The 15,410-nt window shown below is 40.9% G+C and overlaps 1 protein-coding gene across 8 annotated transcripts in view; it reads right to left on the reverse strand.

Annotated features, from left to right (window-relative positions):
- Positions 1-15,410, reverse strand: part of SIPA1L1 (signal induced proliferation associated 1 like 1) — a 365,306-nt gene that overhangs the window by 285,995 nt on the left and 63,901 nt on the right. For 7 of the 8 annotated variants that reach the window (XM_080808595.1, XM_080808603.1, XM_080808602.1 and 4 more), the window contains one exon: positions 1,103-1,169. The gene's annotated coding sequence lies outside the window, so the exon portion shown is untranslated. Of the gene's footprint in view, positions 1-1,102; positions 1,170-7,807; positions 7,861-15,410 lie in introns of those variants that run through there. The other variant, XM_080808596.1, reaches the window with a different exon arrangement.

A 15,410-nucleotide genomic window follows, 5' to 3' on the forward strand; every position in this document is an offset into this window, starting at 1 on the left:
TGCACAAAGGTTTACTATGGGGAGATGCTCAGATAACCTTGACTGTCCTTTGGAGGCTGCAGTGCTCCAGAAGAGTCAATTCCTTAGGCAGTTTGCTTCTGCTTCTCACGAAGCAGCAGGTAAGAAAAACCCCTGGATTTTTACTGCAGCAAAACTGAAGAAACCCACACATGCCCAAACCATTTGTTTTATCTCAATTTAAGAGTTTAACATATTCTGGGCACCTGGGTGGCTCAGTGGGTTAAGCCTCTGCCTTCGGCTCAGGTCATGATCCCAGGGTCCTGGGATCGAGCACCACATCGGGCTCTCTGCTCAGCGGGGAGCCTGCTTCCTCCTCTCTCTCTCTCTCTGCCTGCCTCTCTGCCTACTTGTGATCTCTCTCTGTCAAATAAATAAATAAAATCTTTAAAAAAAATAATTTAACATATTCTAACACTTGAAGCTTGTGGAAATGTCTCTCTCAATCTGAATGAAGCTGTTATTTTTCTCATTATGAGTATACCCTTTCACAGCTGATGAAAATGTCTGAGAAGTGTCCACTGAAACGTTAGAGCAGACCTAAGGTGGGCCTGGGTTCCTACCTGGGGGTAATAACCAAGGGGAACCACTCTGAGACCATGGTAATACCCATATCAGGAAGTACATCACCCAGCCATCCCTCCAGTAGTCTACTATTCCCAGTTACACACTAACGCACCACAGTTAACACGAGCTGAGGTATAAACTCCCACCAGATTTTAAGAAAGATATAGAAGACTTTTTGAAATGTATTTACTATGGAATGGGAACATAAGTAGGTGACAAAAACCTTATTATTATTAATTTAAGTAGCCGGGGGGGAAAAACCTGAACTATTTTAATGGTAAAGACAACAATGCTGAATTCAGAAATCAAAGGGTAAAAGCTGCCAGTTTCCCTTCCTCTCCAGTTCCGTTTCTGCCCCTCTGCAGTAAAACAATGGAGAAAAAACCTGGGAGGAAAAACCACAGGGTCTAATTGTGGTAAATCCAAATATCCCTACAAAGAGCAGGTCTTCGAGGCACAAGCATCTGAGCGGCACTCCCTTCCCCCACAGGACTCTGTGACTCACCCAACAACTCACCTCCTTCCACTTCAAAGTTAGTAGTAAATCTTGCTTTTGAGTCCAACTTGAGGTATTCTCTCAGAACCTAGATTAAAATAATTATGAACTTTAGTATAATAAGGCTATTTTCGAATTCTGAAATACATACAATTATACCTCACAATATTAAGGGGGGGGAAATCACCGTTACAAATCACGGTTACGATTGTAACCATGAATGGATAAACTCTACCTCTAAAACCCTCTTTAATTGGTCATCTCTTCATGCGTAGTGCAACGCACATTTAAAAGAAAGCCAACCAACAGCTACTCCCACTTCAACAAATTCTTCAACCCAGTGACTCAGTCTCCAGGCAGATTGCTGATCTAGGGCCTGAGCCCTATCCTCTGTTTAGGAAGTCTGTGGAGAAATTCAGGAACCTGAGTGCATATGAAGACCCCCAACAAAGTGATTTTTGATGTGATCAGCCTGTCCTGTGCCTACGGGAACCACTGCTCCGAACCAGTGGTTCTCAACAGGGGGTGACTCTGTACCCCAGGGGATATCTTGCAATGTCTGGAAATATTTTTGGTTGTCACAACAGGGGGAGGAGGTATGCTACCAGCCTCTAATGGGTAGAAGCCAGGGATGTCGCTAACCCATCCGACACAGCACAGGACAGCCCTCCACTGCAAAGAATGGTCCAGCCCCAAAAGTCAACAGTGATGAGGTTGAGAGACTCTGTTCCAAAGCAAACAACTATTCTGATCACTTAGAAATTCTACAGTTCGGGGCACCTGGGTGGCTCAGTGGGTAAAGCCTCTGCCTTCAGCTCAGGTCATGGTCTCAGGGTCCTGAGATCGAGCCCCGCATCGGGCTCTCTGCTCGGCGGGGAGCCTGCTTCCCTTCCTCTCTCTCTGCCTGCCTCTCTGCCTACTTGTGATCTCTCTCTGTGAAATAAATAAATAATCTTTAAAAAAAAAAAAAAAAGAAATTCTACAGTTCTCACAGTGGTCATTTCAGATAGGCTATAAGCTCCCACTACAGATACGAACATTGCCTGTGACTGGTAAAGCTTACTGTTACTTAAAGGAGTATACATGTTTGCCTCATATTAATAATATGCAGTATATGTATTCATTCCAAAAATATTAAAATAATCAGAGTCTATACCCTTAAGAGCCTTCCAAGAAACTAATTTTTTGAAGTTCACTGAGGCGAAACACTATGTCAAACTACGTTAACCCCTCAAAACTTTGTTCCCAACCATATGAAATGGGAGCTAAGAACAATGAATTGAAAAGAACCAGAATTTAGTTTCCCTCACAGATATTCCCCTTTCCTAATAAGGATAAGAGGATGACGTTCCTCTTCCCAGCCTGTCACCCTAGATAGTAGGACTCCCACCATTTATTCAGCCAAATATATAGGCACTTCAAAATCCAATTTCGCTGCATTCAAAATGAGACTTCCTGAGGGCCAGCCATGTCCCCACACCATGACCCTATGCAACACAGCAGAACAGAACTTGGTCAGACCCTGCCGCAGGTCATCCCTACCCTACTGCAGTCACATGGCATAAATATCAGGAAGAAACCATGGGGGAAAGAAACCTACAAAGTCAAGTACCCCAGACACGAACCCTTGCAGATTTCACATGACTGGCCTACACACTGTACCCACAGAATAAGGACATCAGTACAGAAACCTGTAACACCCAAAACATATGTTTTGTTTGGTCAAGCTTAATGAATGAGCTATAACTGCCTAATTACATAATGAAGACATACCCGACAGCTGATGTGCTCCAGGAATCTAGCCGGGTACATGAACAAACACGCCACGTTTAAGCTCAAATGAAAGGCTAGGCTGTGCGAACACACTTAGAAGATTCCATCAGAACGAATCCTTTCTGACTGGACATTTCCCTGATGTGGCATATGAGTTTATATTCTAATCATAGACTGATTTCTCCCTCTGAAGGCTCAGTGTGCAAAGCAACTAGTTACATTGAACTCAGGCACAGCCCCCCAGGCAATGAGCACCGGGGTGGGTGGCGGGCGCTGGTGGGCAGACTGGCATTCATATCCCGGAGCACTGCTGGGGGGGCCAGCGGGGGAGGCCGGATCTGGGTCAGAGGCGGTGTTCTCATCGGGAGCCCCTACCCCTGCTCCAGGAACCTCTGCAACCAGCCAAATCATTAGGAAGCTTTACTGAGTCCTGTGCTCGTCCAAGGGTAGGGCTAACATACGTTTTAGATTTGGGATGCCTGCGAAACCAGATAGAGCCCATCACTCCTCCACTACAGAAAGAAGACCACTGGGGAAGGCAGCCTCGAACACAAGCCAAAACACTACCGACCTGGTCAAAGACGACTTCTTAATACCCATTAGGAGCTAAGAGAACAAAGGGGAGTCTTTTTGTTTTGTGAAGCAAAATAATTTCCAGGCCTTCCTTGTCTTTTTACAAGAAAGGAAGAAAGAAGAGAAGACCTAACAATTACTAGGGAGGCTCAGAAATATTAACACACAATATGACATCTACTTAACCCAACCTCCATTTTTCTAGATTTAAATCAGTCTTCAAATAAAAATTCATAATTAAATTTCAAAACATAAACACTTTATTTTTTTTTTCCTCTCACCAGTAAAATATATTCTGTTCCAAAAAGGAAAGGTTGCTCAATTTCCTGTCAAAAGCAATCCAGAGGCCACCTACACTGTAAAAGCAGCAAGGAAAAAAAAATAACAAAATGCTGAAGAAAAGCCTGTGTGTGGGGGTGTGTACTAAGTGCAATGTAACTACCGCTCTGGTTTTCTAAAAGCTTTTTTTTTTCCTTGATCATTCGGAGAAATATGAAAATTAGTGTAGCTGCTAAAGAGAAGTTTGTCCTCCAGCCTACCTAAGGAAAACAAGCCCTATGATGGATTTCGGTTCCACCAGAGAGAGAGGAATGGGTGGACATTCAATGCCTGACCCATGAGTCTTTGTCCTCACAAGTAAGGGCAGAGTCTACCAAACAGACAACGTACATGTCACGTTTTCAGAGAGGGAAGTCTGCTCTGACAATTAACCTTCTCCCCCTGGCTACCCCCTCTTGCCCCAAACCTCTGGGGGCTAACCAATCACATAACCTGCCTAGATTATGGTTTAGTATAGCATCGAATTCACCACTCTGCAATTCCCCTAACTCTATTTATTCTTTCTGAAACTCTAAATTCTAAGATAGCAATCAACCAGCCCAACACTTTTTGTTAAAAGCCTACTGAAATATATTCAATGCTAAGGTAGATACTGTGTAGTGGAAAAAAAAAAGGAGAGAGAAAGAGAGAGAGAAGGAAAGGTTGAATAGCTCACCAGCAAACTGAAAATAAAAGAACAGAACATACAAAGTCAAAATTAAATACAGTATTATCACCGAATTGTAAGAGTAAAGTTCCTATTTCTATAAATCATACTTTCCATGAGAAGGAGTTCATCATAATAAATAATGAGCAGGGAAATGAACATCTTAATGATGGTAAACACTTTTTTTAATTTTTACTTTATTTTATTTTATTTTACTTTACTATTTTAGTTTAGTTTAGTTTAGTTTAGTAGGCTCCGCACCCAACATGGAGCCCGACGTGGGGCCTGAACTCACAGCCCTAACATCAAAACTTGAGCTGAGATCAAGAGCCAGATGCTTAATAGACTGAACCACCCAAGTGCCCCATGAAATGAAGGCAAATACTCTAAAACCAGCACACCAAAAGACAAATCGAGAAGTGGCAGAAAGCCTACTCTGTGGGGTAGCAGCACAACAAGGCAGCATGAGAAAGCAAACCTCTTGAAGCTTACAAATGATCTGTCCGATAAGCTAACAATTAACTACTACGTCAACTAACAAGAGGGGCTTCTTGTTCTGTTTTGCTTAATAATCTCAGATCGGCCGACAAATAGAAAAAAAAAAAAAAAGCAAGACTAGTTAGTACAAGTAACATTATTTCTTAGAACCACTTGAGAGTAAGTAGCCAACATGAGAGCCTATCACTCCTCCAGCGTTTAGACAGTAGTTCCTATAAATAAGGGCATTCTACAAAACTGTCACTGTGGCCATGAAAATCATCAGAATTACATGGCACCGTCATCTAATCCACAGACCGGATCTTACACTCTCCATTACCCCAGTAATGTCCATACTAGTAAAAGGACCCAATCCATCCAGGATCTCACACTGCACTTAGTTTTCACATCTCGTTAGTGTATTTCAATCCAGAATTCCTCACTTTCCATGACTTTTATGACCTTGAAAACTGTGAAGATTCCAGGCAAGTTCTGTAGCATGTTCCTTAACCTGGGTTTGTCTGATACTTTCCTATGATTCGCCTCCAGCTATGAATTTTCAGCAGAAATGCCAAAGAAGAGAGCTCCCTCGCTGTATCCTACCAGGTGGCCCTACTTTCCCCTTTTTCCCTTACTGGTAACATCAATTTCTATCCCTTGATTTTAGGGGGGACTCTGTCAGATTTCCACTACAAAGTTACTCTTTCTACTTTGTAATTTATAAGTAAGTACTTTGTGATACGATACTTTCAGACTATATAAATATCCTACCAACCAATATCTGTGTCCAATGATAATTCTTGGCCAAATTAATTATTTTATAATGGCTGCCAAAAAGCGATTTCTAGTCTAATAACTCCTACCATTCTAGAAGGGGGCAAAAGTGGTATTTGGAAACCGAGATCTGGGTGTGCTTATTGCAACTCAGTTACTGCTGCTCCTAGCCAGGAGGAGAGAGGAGCACACACAGATGGACAAACACGTCCTTCTTTATTTCTTTCAATATCTATGTATATTGCAGACCAGGAGTTCATACAGATGCCCTGAATTCCTGCCCAACTATGGGGTCTTTCTAGCTCTCCGCTTTCCCTTCTCTATAACAGCAGTAAACGTGGCTCTCTTAACCTCACTTTTCCTTCTTGGACTCAGCCCTCATGTCACCTAATGCTACCCCAACCTCTGACCTAGTACCAGAAAAGGCCCAGTCTCTCTAACTAGAGGACCAGAGTAAGGGAGAAACCCAGAGAGACAAAAATGAGACTGTACAGGATGCCATTTTTGCAGAGCCCAAATAGGCAGAGCTAAAAATATACTGTTTACAGATACACTCATTTTTAAAAGCAAAGGAATGCTGAACATAAAATTCAGGACAGTAGTTACCTCCAGAGGAAGACAGAAGAATAGACTTATAGGGGAGCACACAACTTCAAAATACTGGATTGTGTTCTAGTTCTTAGTGAGACTCGACAAGCCCTAAAAACAAGTTCCCTGGCATACACAACTATGCCTCACTAAACCACCAGGAGATCATCAGCAGTCGCAAATTTACATTCAAGATCTGAGGTCTAGAAAGGTTACGTGTGTCGCCTGGGGTCACACAACCAACAAGCAGGAGCTCAGACACAAACCGGGTTGACCTCTGTCTACTGCGCCCTTAGCTATTCCTCCGATGGAAGAAAGATGGGCAGGAGAGAGAAGCTATGGTTCTAAGGCTAAGATTCCTGTGCCTCTGAACCATTTCCAGACTGGTTTTTAGGGTACAGGCAAGTCTAGGCCCAAAACTGGTGGGGGGAGGGGGGGTTAAAAATCTTCCTAAGGGCAGGGAGGGGGGAGAGGCACAACTCTGGGCCATACTGAGACTGAAAGAACAATATAAACAATCCTTTACAGAGCGTTTCTAGCACATTCCATAAGCTACAAATTCTGGCTCAAGTAAGTCACTAAATAAAATCTCCTCTCAGAAGACTCTGGCAAAATCTTATTACTAATAGTTTTGTTTTGTTTTGAAATCAAGAATTTAGGGAGAGAAGACCAGCAACCCATTCATGAAGTTCCAGGGCTCACCTGGGCAAAGCCTAAATAGGGAGAAATTATTCATCACCTAGCACACTGCATGAAACATGAAATGAGTGACAAAATGGTGAGCCCTTTTAAAGAATTTGTATAATGGGGTACTGAGGCAGAGCAACAATACTTCTCTGAAGGAAAGACGGAACATCCTGGGAAGCTTAAAAATCCCACCCTGCTACCTGGCTGTGGTTTAAAATGGCTAAAACCCAAAAAAGATGGACTCCATAAGAAGTCAAGAAAAAAGCATAGTAATCTTCTCAAAAAATCAAATGTAACAGCATTCTAACTGCACTTCTGGTAGAATTATCTCCAGAGTCTATTAGTGATTAATAACAACTCATACAACCCAGAAAAGTCTCATGATCAGCAGTAACGATTTTGTGGTCTTAGTTCAAGCTTTCTCTGTCTTTACATGGAATATGTTTTCCCACTGTTGACTTGCAAGGAGTGGAGTATACATTGAAATCAGCAGAATTTTTGGCCTAGCCTCCTTCCCAACTCCCCCCAAAACCTGCTAATAAATTCTATCTTCCCTTTCCTTCCCTTTCCAAAGAGCAAAAATCTAGACCTAGCCCAAAGACTAAAAAAAAAAATACCACAGAACAAAAGAAAACAAAGGACGTGCGCATGATGGTACAAAAATAATTCAAAACTCATGCAAACTTTGTGCTGCAGCCCAAAACTGTCTACAATATGTAAAGGTTAAGAAATGCAAAATGGTCCTGTAAAGACAATAATCGCATGAGAAGCACACAAAAGGATAAATCTTATTAGATTAAAAAAAGAAAGCCATTTAACAGGACCCTGCAGGGGTGGGGCTTTCCCCCCCCCCCCAGCTTTTCAGTTACCTTCTTTATGAAAAGCAATCAGGTGCTGTTGAAATCAGCATCTGGTATTAGAAAGACAGGAAGTTATTCTGAAGTGTTTCTAAATGAAAATGACAAAAAGAATAAATTAATCCATAGGTACCCTTTTCTTATACCCTACTTCATTAAGCTTACATGATCACAAGGTGAGCAGTAATTATCCTTGAGAATTTAGGGACAACAGCCCAACTTTAAAAGAAATTTAGAATCTAGAGGCGCCTGGGTGGCTCAGCTAGTTCAGCATCTGACTTGATTTCAGGCTCAGGTCATGATCTCGGTGTCTTGAGATCCAGCCCGATGGCAGGCTCTGCGCTCAGCGAGGAGTCTGTCTCTCTCCCTCTGCCCTTCCACCCACCGCCCCCAGCCCCGCTCATGCACGCTCTCTCTTTCTCTAAAGTAAATAAATCTTTTATTAAAAAAATTAAAGAAATCTGGACTCTAAAAAATATGAAAAAAAATGTATTACTCCTTTAACGCTGGAAAGGGGAAAACCCTGAAACATATTAAAGAGTTTACTTGTAAACTCCCAGATAATGAATTTGGGGCAAAAATCAATATGGCTATTTAATAAATAAATCCTCCCCAGCTAATCTAATTTAGTGATATTGAGATAACTCCCTTAACAAGGGACAGCAGGACTTGAATTTCTAAACATTAATGGATCTGACAGCTCATGAAGACACAAGAAAAATGTTCTTCCCCTGGAAAGTACATACAATGGTCTTTTGATCCCAACTCGTACAAACTACTACTTATTCTTCCTTTCCCTGAAATTCTAAACACGAAAGTTAGAAATAAGTCCTTTTACAAGCTAATTACCTTCATCTTGAGGCTTCTCCAACTCAAAGTCACTTCTATCTACCCATTTGCTTGAGCCAAAAACCTAAGATTGATGGAAGAATATCCATTCCTTTCTTCCACTGCCTGTATCCATTCTGCCAAGACTTATAAATTCCACCTCCTGAAGAGCACCCTGAATCCTTCTCTCCTCTCCATTGGCGACACACTGGTCCAAGCCACTATTACCTCTCAGCTAGACAACTGCCCCAGATTCCTCATTAATTTCTACCCATGATCATTTTCCACAGAGGAGTCAGAAATGACTTTTTAAAAGGTTAAACTACGTACCTTTATTCCCCTGCTGAAAACCTATCAGTGGCTTTCCATATCCTGAAATGTCAAGAAGTGTGAAAGGTATAAGATTTTACTCTAATTTCCAAGCTAATAAGTTAGACTGTCACAGGTGTATGGATACCGCTGAGGACATGAGACATGTCCAGACATGGGTCAGAGACAAAGGATTTCATTACTCACAGCAGGAGCAGTAGCCCAAGTACCGGCTTTTTTGGTGCCAGTCCCTTATGTCCCAATTCTAAGGAGGTAACACCTGCACGGCAGTGGGTTGTGTTACAGAAGAGTAACCCTGAACTTAATGAACCCAATGGGCAGTATGCCTGCCTGAACTTTACTCCAGAAGGAGACGTTGTCCTTATTATATAGACAGTAGTGTGACTGACTTTTCTCTGGAGGGTATCTTCCAAGGCTGCTGACTATACAAATCATCCTTAAAAAGACAGTCTAGAACAAAAGTTGTCAGTCGGAAACACAGGACACATGGAAAATTGTCTCCCAACATTAGAATAAAAGCCAAATTTCTTACCATGGTCTACGAGGCCCTATATAATTGGTCTCTTTCTCTTCAATTTCAGGTTGAACTCCTGTCTCTTCAGCTTACTATGCTCTACTCCACCGCCATCTTTGGTGTCCTCAAATAAGTCAAGTTCTTTCCTGACTCAGGACCTCTGCATGTAGTGTCCTTTTGTCTGAAATGCTCTTTCTCTGGCTCAGATGTCACTTCCTCAGAAAAACCTTCTGTAGTCAATCTACCTATGTGAGACCCTATTCCCTTTTTATCACATCGCCCACTTATTCATTCAGTCAGCAAACATTTACTGGGCACCTACTATGTACCAATCATTATTATTGTAGGCACAATCATTACCTTATCTGCTTGTTTATTTATTAACAGTCTATCTTGAGGGTAGAAATCTTATCTTTACATTCATCCACAAAGACCTAGAACTTAAAATTGTGCCCTCAAATAAACTGTTCGACACGAAGTACTAAAATGCTTCCACATCAATATGGGAAAAAGCATAGCACTGAGGAAAAAGCATAAAATTAGAAGCTACAGGGCCTAAATTCAAACCCCGGGGTCATCATTTAGTGACACCTGAGCAATTCTACTAAGTTCCCAGCAAAATGGAGAAAATTCCTCTCCTGCCTAACTCACAAGATTATTATGAGGATCAAATGACAGAATCTATTAGAAACCCCTGCAAATGCTAAACATTTAAAACTGGTAGCAAATCAACAGTTAATAGTCATGAGACAGTCGTTCAATCAGTAAGAATATCCTAGGGCCCTACTATGAGGGTAAGTATTAATGAAAATTAAAATGTATATCAAAATGTAAATTAAAAATGTATAACATAAAATGAGATTAGAATATAGTTAGTTCTTTAATAAACTTGAAGGAGAATACTTTTTCCCCTTTAAGTACCCTTTGGACATGCTTTAAAAACTTTCAGACAAAAAGTGAGTCACCTTTACCAGCTCCTGATCCCAGGATATTAAAAGAATGTCTTCTGGTTACTTTTTTTAAACAAGCCTTTCAAATGCCAATTTAGAAAAAATTTAGACTATCTTTACACCCCTGAATGCCAATCCCCAACACAGAAATGCTTAGTTTTCTGTTTAATTTATGAAGTTATTAATTTTGGCCCCTTTTACTGACTTCATCTAAACCCAAATGCAGTCTCTTTACTTTGAGGCAGAGTGTGTGTGTGTATGTGCGTATCTCTACATTTGTGTGTGTGTGTCTGTGTGTGTGTGTTTGCACGCACGCATGTGCAATGAAGAAAAAAGAAGCTCCAACTTACATTTTTTATAAGGGCAGCTTCAGAGTCGATGCACAGGGCTGCCAACAAGAGGAAACAGAGTAATCACACCGAGGTACTACGCACAGAGCTAGCAGCCTAAGCACAAACCAAGACAGTCGACCCAAACAAGCCACATACCTGGCAGGAGTTTACCAAGCAACCCATCATCTCCCATAACCCTATCAGGCAATTACAGAGAAATTCATTAAAAGGGGTACTGCTGGGGCGCCTGGGTGGCTCAGTGGGTTAAGCGTCTGCCTTCGGCTCGGGTCAGGATCCCAGAATCCTGGAATCGAGCCCCACATCGGGCTCTCTGCTCACTGGGAAGCCTGCTTCTCCCTCTCCCCTGCTGCTCTGCCTGCTTGTGCTCTCTCCCTCTGTCAAGTAAATAAACAAAATCTTTTTAAAAGGGGGGGTACTTTTTTCTATGACGTAAAATGATGATGTATAAACTGATAAAAAGGAAGGGCTAGGCAACATTCATTATAAAGGAAATAGAGTGGAATGTAAGAACAGTATGATCAAAATTCTTTTCGTATGACTTTTCTCAAATTCAATGCACACACATATAAATACCCAACATAGGTTCCACATGATTGCAAGAAGGAGGAATAATAACGTGAACTGTGCTTCTAAATAATAAAGTCAGGAAGAAAATATGAAAATGAGGAAAAGTACATGGGAAAGCTCCGGGGAGCTAAGAAAGAGATGCAGGTCGAGAGGGGTGGAGGCAGATGATCGACAACCTACACATGAGAAGCACTCATAGAGGTACAGACCTCACTATACACACACACACACACACATACACATATACATAATTATATTTGGCAGTTTTTATTACACATTGAAAGTGTCTCGAAACTGCTTCCTTACAAGTTATCTTAATGATGGCCACCTACTCCCAATTTGGGGACAGGGAGCAGCAGCAGTCATATTCATACTACTCACAAAGTCCTCAATAACCACCAGTACTTGTATGATAATAAGTACAAATAAAATCTAGAACATCTAGAAGCTTCTACCTTGACTTAATTTAAATAGACAATTTCTAAACCTGTCTTTCAATTAAGTAATGCCCCTTATTAACAGAGGCGCCTGGGTGGCTCAGTCTGTTAAGCATCTGCCTTCAGCTCCGGTTGTGATCCCGGCATCCTGGGATCGAGTCCCTGCTGAGCAGGGAGCCTGCTTCTCCCTCTCCCTCTGCCTGCTGCTCCGCCTGCTTTGCTCGCTCTGTCAAATAAATAAATAAAATATTTTAAAATTATATATATGTTTATCAATGATAGTTACTACTTAGTAACTTAGTAAATTAGCTTACTGTTTATTAATATTAAATTAAAACAGACATGATAAACTATGAACTATGTTAAAATGTTATAAATTTTTTTCAGAAAAAAACTGGAAAGATAGATGTCAAAAAAATTACATGAGTTGATAGGATCACTGGCAAATCTTTTTCTAATTTGTTTTCCTAGTTTCTCCTTAATTATATATATACCTTACATAAAGGTAAAACACATGTACACGTAAAAACCTACACTTTAGTAGATTTTTTCCCCTCTGTTCTCCGGAACCTATCAAAACTAAATTTCAACTAGAAAATGTGATATAAGTTTAACATACCTCCAGAACTGAACAAATGGTGAACAACAATGAAAGCTACGCCACAGAATGAAATCACGCGGACCTTGGTAGCATTAAGGAAAACTAAACAGCTTTTCGATTTTTCTATCATACTTACCCAAAAAAAGAAAGTAAGTAAAAGAGACAGGTATTCAGAATTCCCTAAGTTGGATGAAATGCTTGGAGGAAAATTATCAAAACCAACCAAGTTCATGCAACTCAAGAAAAACAGACTTGAAACTACAGTACAAAATTTTCACAGAAAAAAAGTCCGTTTTAGTGACCATCCAGGCGTTTGAGATAAGCAGTTAATCTGAAGAAATGACGGTGACTCTGAAATGTCATTTAAACTAAATAACCAGAATGTGAATGCCCACATTTAACCAAGTTTACTTTTCAAAATATGTGCGCATATTTCACTGACCCCACATCACCTCCATAAAACCTCTTCAGAAGCAGTTTAACCATATCCTGCAGGTGGGAGGTGTATAAATTTCATTTCCCTAATGGAAACCACCACTCAACTACTCACTGGGTAAACTGATAGAAATCCAGTATTAAATTTCGAAGTCATCAAATACTGTGCTTTCCAAAAGAAGAAAACAGTGTGGTATTAGGAGGGAGAAAGGGGGAGCTTCAACTTTTTCCAAAATGTTTTATAATCTTAAACAAATATGGCAGAAGGTTAAGATTTGATGACATTAGGAGGTATTATATAATTCTCTATCCTTTCTAGTCTACTCGAAATATTTTTAAAGTAAACAGAGTAATAAGGTTTAATATCTATAAGTCAATACAACACTCTTCCTCTTAGTATACTTATATTGATTAAAACACACCCACACACACACACACACACCATCTCAATATCCTACCAGCCCAACCTGTGACATTTTACCACCCAAGGAAGCCACTGTTGAAATGAACACCAAACAACCCCTAATATTTAGTTTGTTCCTTTGCAAAGCATGAATTCAGGAAAATTACCACATGATGGAACAAAAAAAATTCAAAATTATTTATGCAATGATGCCAAACTAGTCATAAGTCCTGAGATGTTGTATATGTATGCCTTGAATCCATTTCAAAAATGAAAATAATAGGTTTACCTCTCAAAATAACATACTTCCAGAACAGACAGTCCTAATCTCCCACAGGAAAGCATGGGCTCAAGACACCTTACAAAGTGTGCCACCCACTCTTCACACCAGAAAAGTCATTTCTGGTATTAAAGTGACAAGAGAATACATTAATGACAAGCTTGAGGCCTGAAAAAAGCAAACAGATCTGAGGAAAGTTGAGTAGTTAACTTTCTTCTCCCTGAAAGAACCCGAATCGCATGCATATGTGCTCCTGACCCCATGGGCACAAGCACGGAGTGGAAACTGCTGTCATACACAGGAAACAGATGGGGGGGATAATGCAACTAGATAATCAACCGCCCCCCCCTTCCCGTCACTAGAATGCAAGAAGCATTCCGTTAGCAACGAAACAAACTAGAAAAGCGGAAGTTCACCGCTGATGCAGGACTTGAACGCGTGAAGGAACACGTTACAAGCACCACCCGCTGGTTAGAGCTAAATGACAAAGAAAGTTTCAGCTACGTGTTTCCTCACTCTCGAAAATGACTGTGACACTTGCCACAAGCCTCCACGACAGCCAAGACCCAGCTGCTCTACACGTCACCAACCAAGTCCCCTGACCTGAGGTGCAATTATTTGCTCTATTCGAAGAACAAGTATTTAAGTAAATACATTTTCTTTTTAAAGTTAATCCCAGTGTAGTTAACCTATTGTGATACTAGTTTCAAGTGTACAGTACAGAGATTCACCAGTTCCATACACTGGCTCATCAAGGTAAGAGCAGTCCTGATGCTCTTACCTTGAGTCCTGTCTCACCTGTCGCTCCACCCACCTGCCCCCCGGTAACCAGCAGTTTGTTCTCTATAGTTAAGAGTCTATTTCTTAGTTTGCCTCTTTTTTTCCCTTTGCTTGTTTGTTTTGTTTATTAAATTCCACATGTAAGTAAGATCCTATGGTCTTTGTCTCCTCTGGTTGACTTTTTTTTTTAAATATTTTATTTATTTATTTGACAAAGAGAGACGGTGAGAGAGGGAACACAAGCAGGGGGAGTGGGAGAGGGAAAAGCAGGCCTCCTGCTGAGCAAGGAAGCCCGATGCGGGGCTCAATCCCAGAACCCCAGAATCATGACTTGAGCTGAAGGTAGACGACTGAGCCCACCCAGGCGCCCCATCTCTCATCTCACTTAGCACTATACTCTCTAAATCCATCCGCGTCGTGGCAAATGGCAGGATTTCATTCTTTTTTATGACTGAGGAACATTTCATTGTGTACATATACTTCTTTATCCATTCATCAGTCGATGGACTTCTGCCTCATATCTTGGCTACTGTAAATAATACTGTAAATAATACTGTAAATAATGCTGCAGTAAATGTAGGTGCATGTATCTTTTCAAATTTGTGTTTTCATATTCTCCAGGTAATACCCAGCAATGGAAGCGCTGGACCATATGCTAATTCTATTTTTAATTTATGAGGAAGCTCCATACTGTTTTCCAGAATGGCTGGAGAACAGGTTGCCAGTTTGCATTCCCACAACAGTGCATGAGGGCTCCTGTTCCCCACATCCTCGCCAACACTTGTTTGTGGTTTTGATTTCAGTCATTCTGACAAGTGTGAGGTGAGATCTCATTGTGGTTTTGATTTGTATTTCCCTGATGCTGAGTGATGTTGAGCATCTTTTCATGTGTCTGTTGGCCATCTGGATATCTTCTTTGGAAAAATGTCTATGTCTTCCACCCATTTTTAATGGGATTATTTAGGGGGGTTTTGGTGTTGAGTTGTGTAAGTTTATTATATATTTGGGATACTAACCTTTTATCAGGTATGTCATTTACAAACATCTTCTCCCATTCGGTAGGTGTCTTTCAGTTTTATTGACTATTTCCTCTGCTGTATAATTCAAACACTTCTTAAATACCAACTGGGTGTAAGG

This window comes from Martes martes (assembly GCF_963455335.1).
Source record: "Martes martes genome assembly, chromosome: 7".
NCBI lineage: Eukaryota > Metazoa > Chordata > Mammalia > Carnivora > Mustelidae > Martes > Martes martes.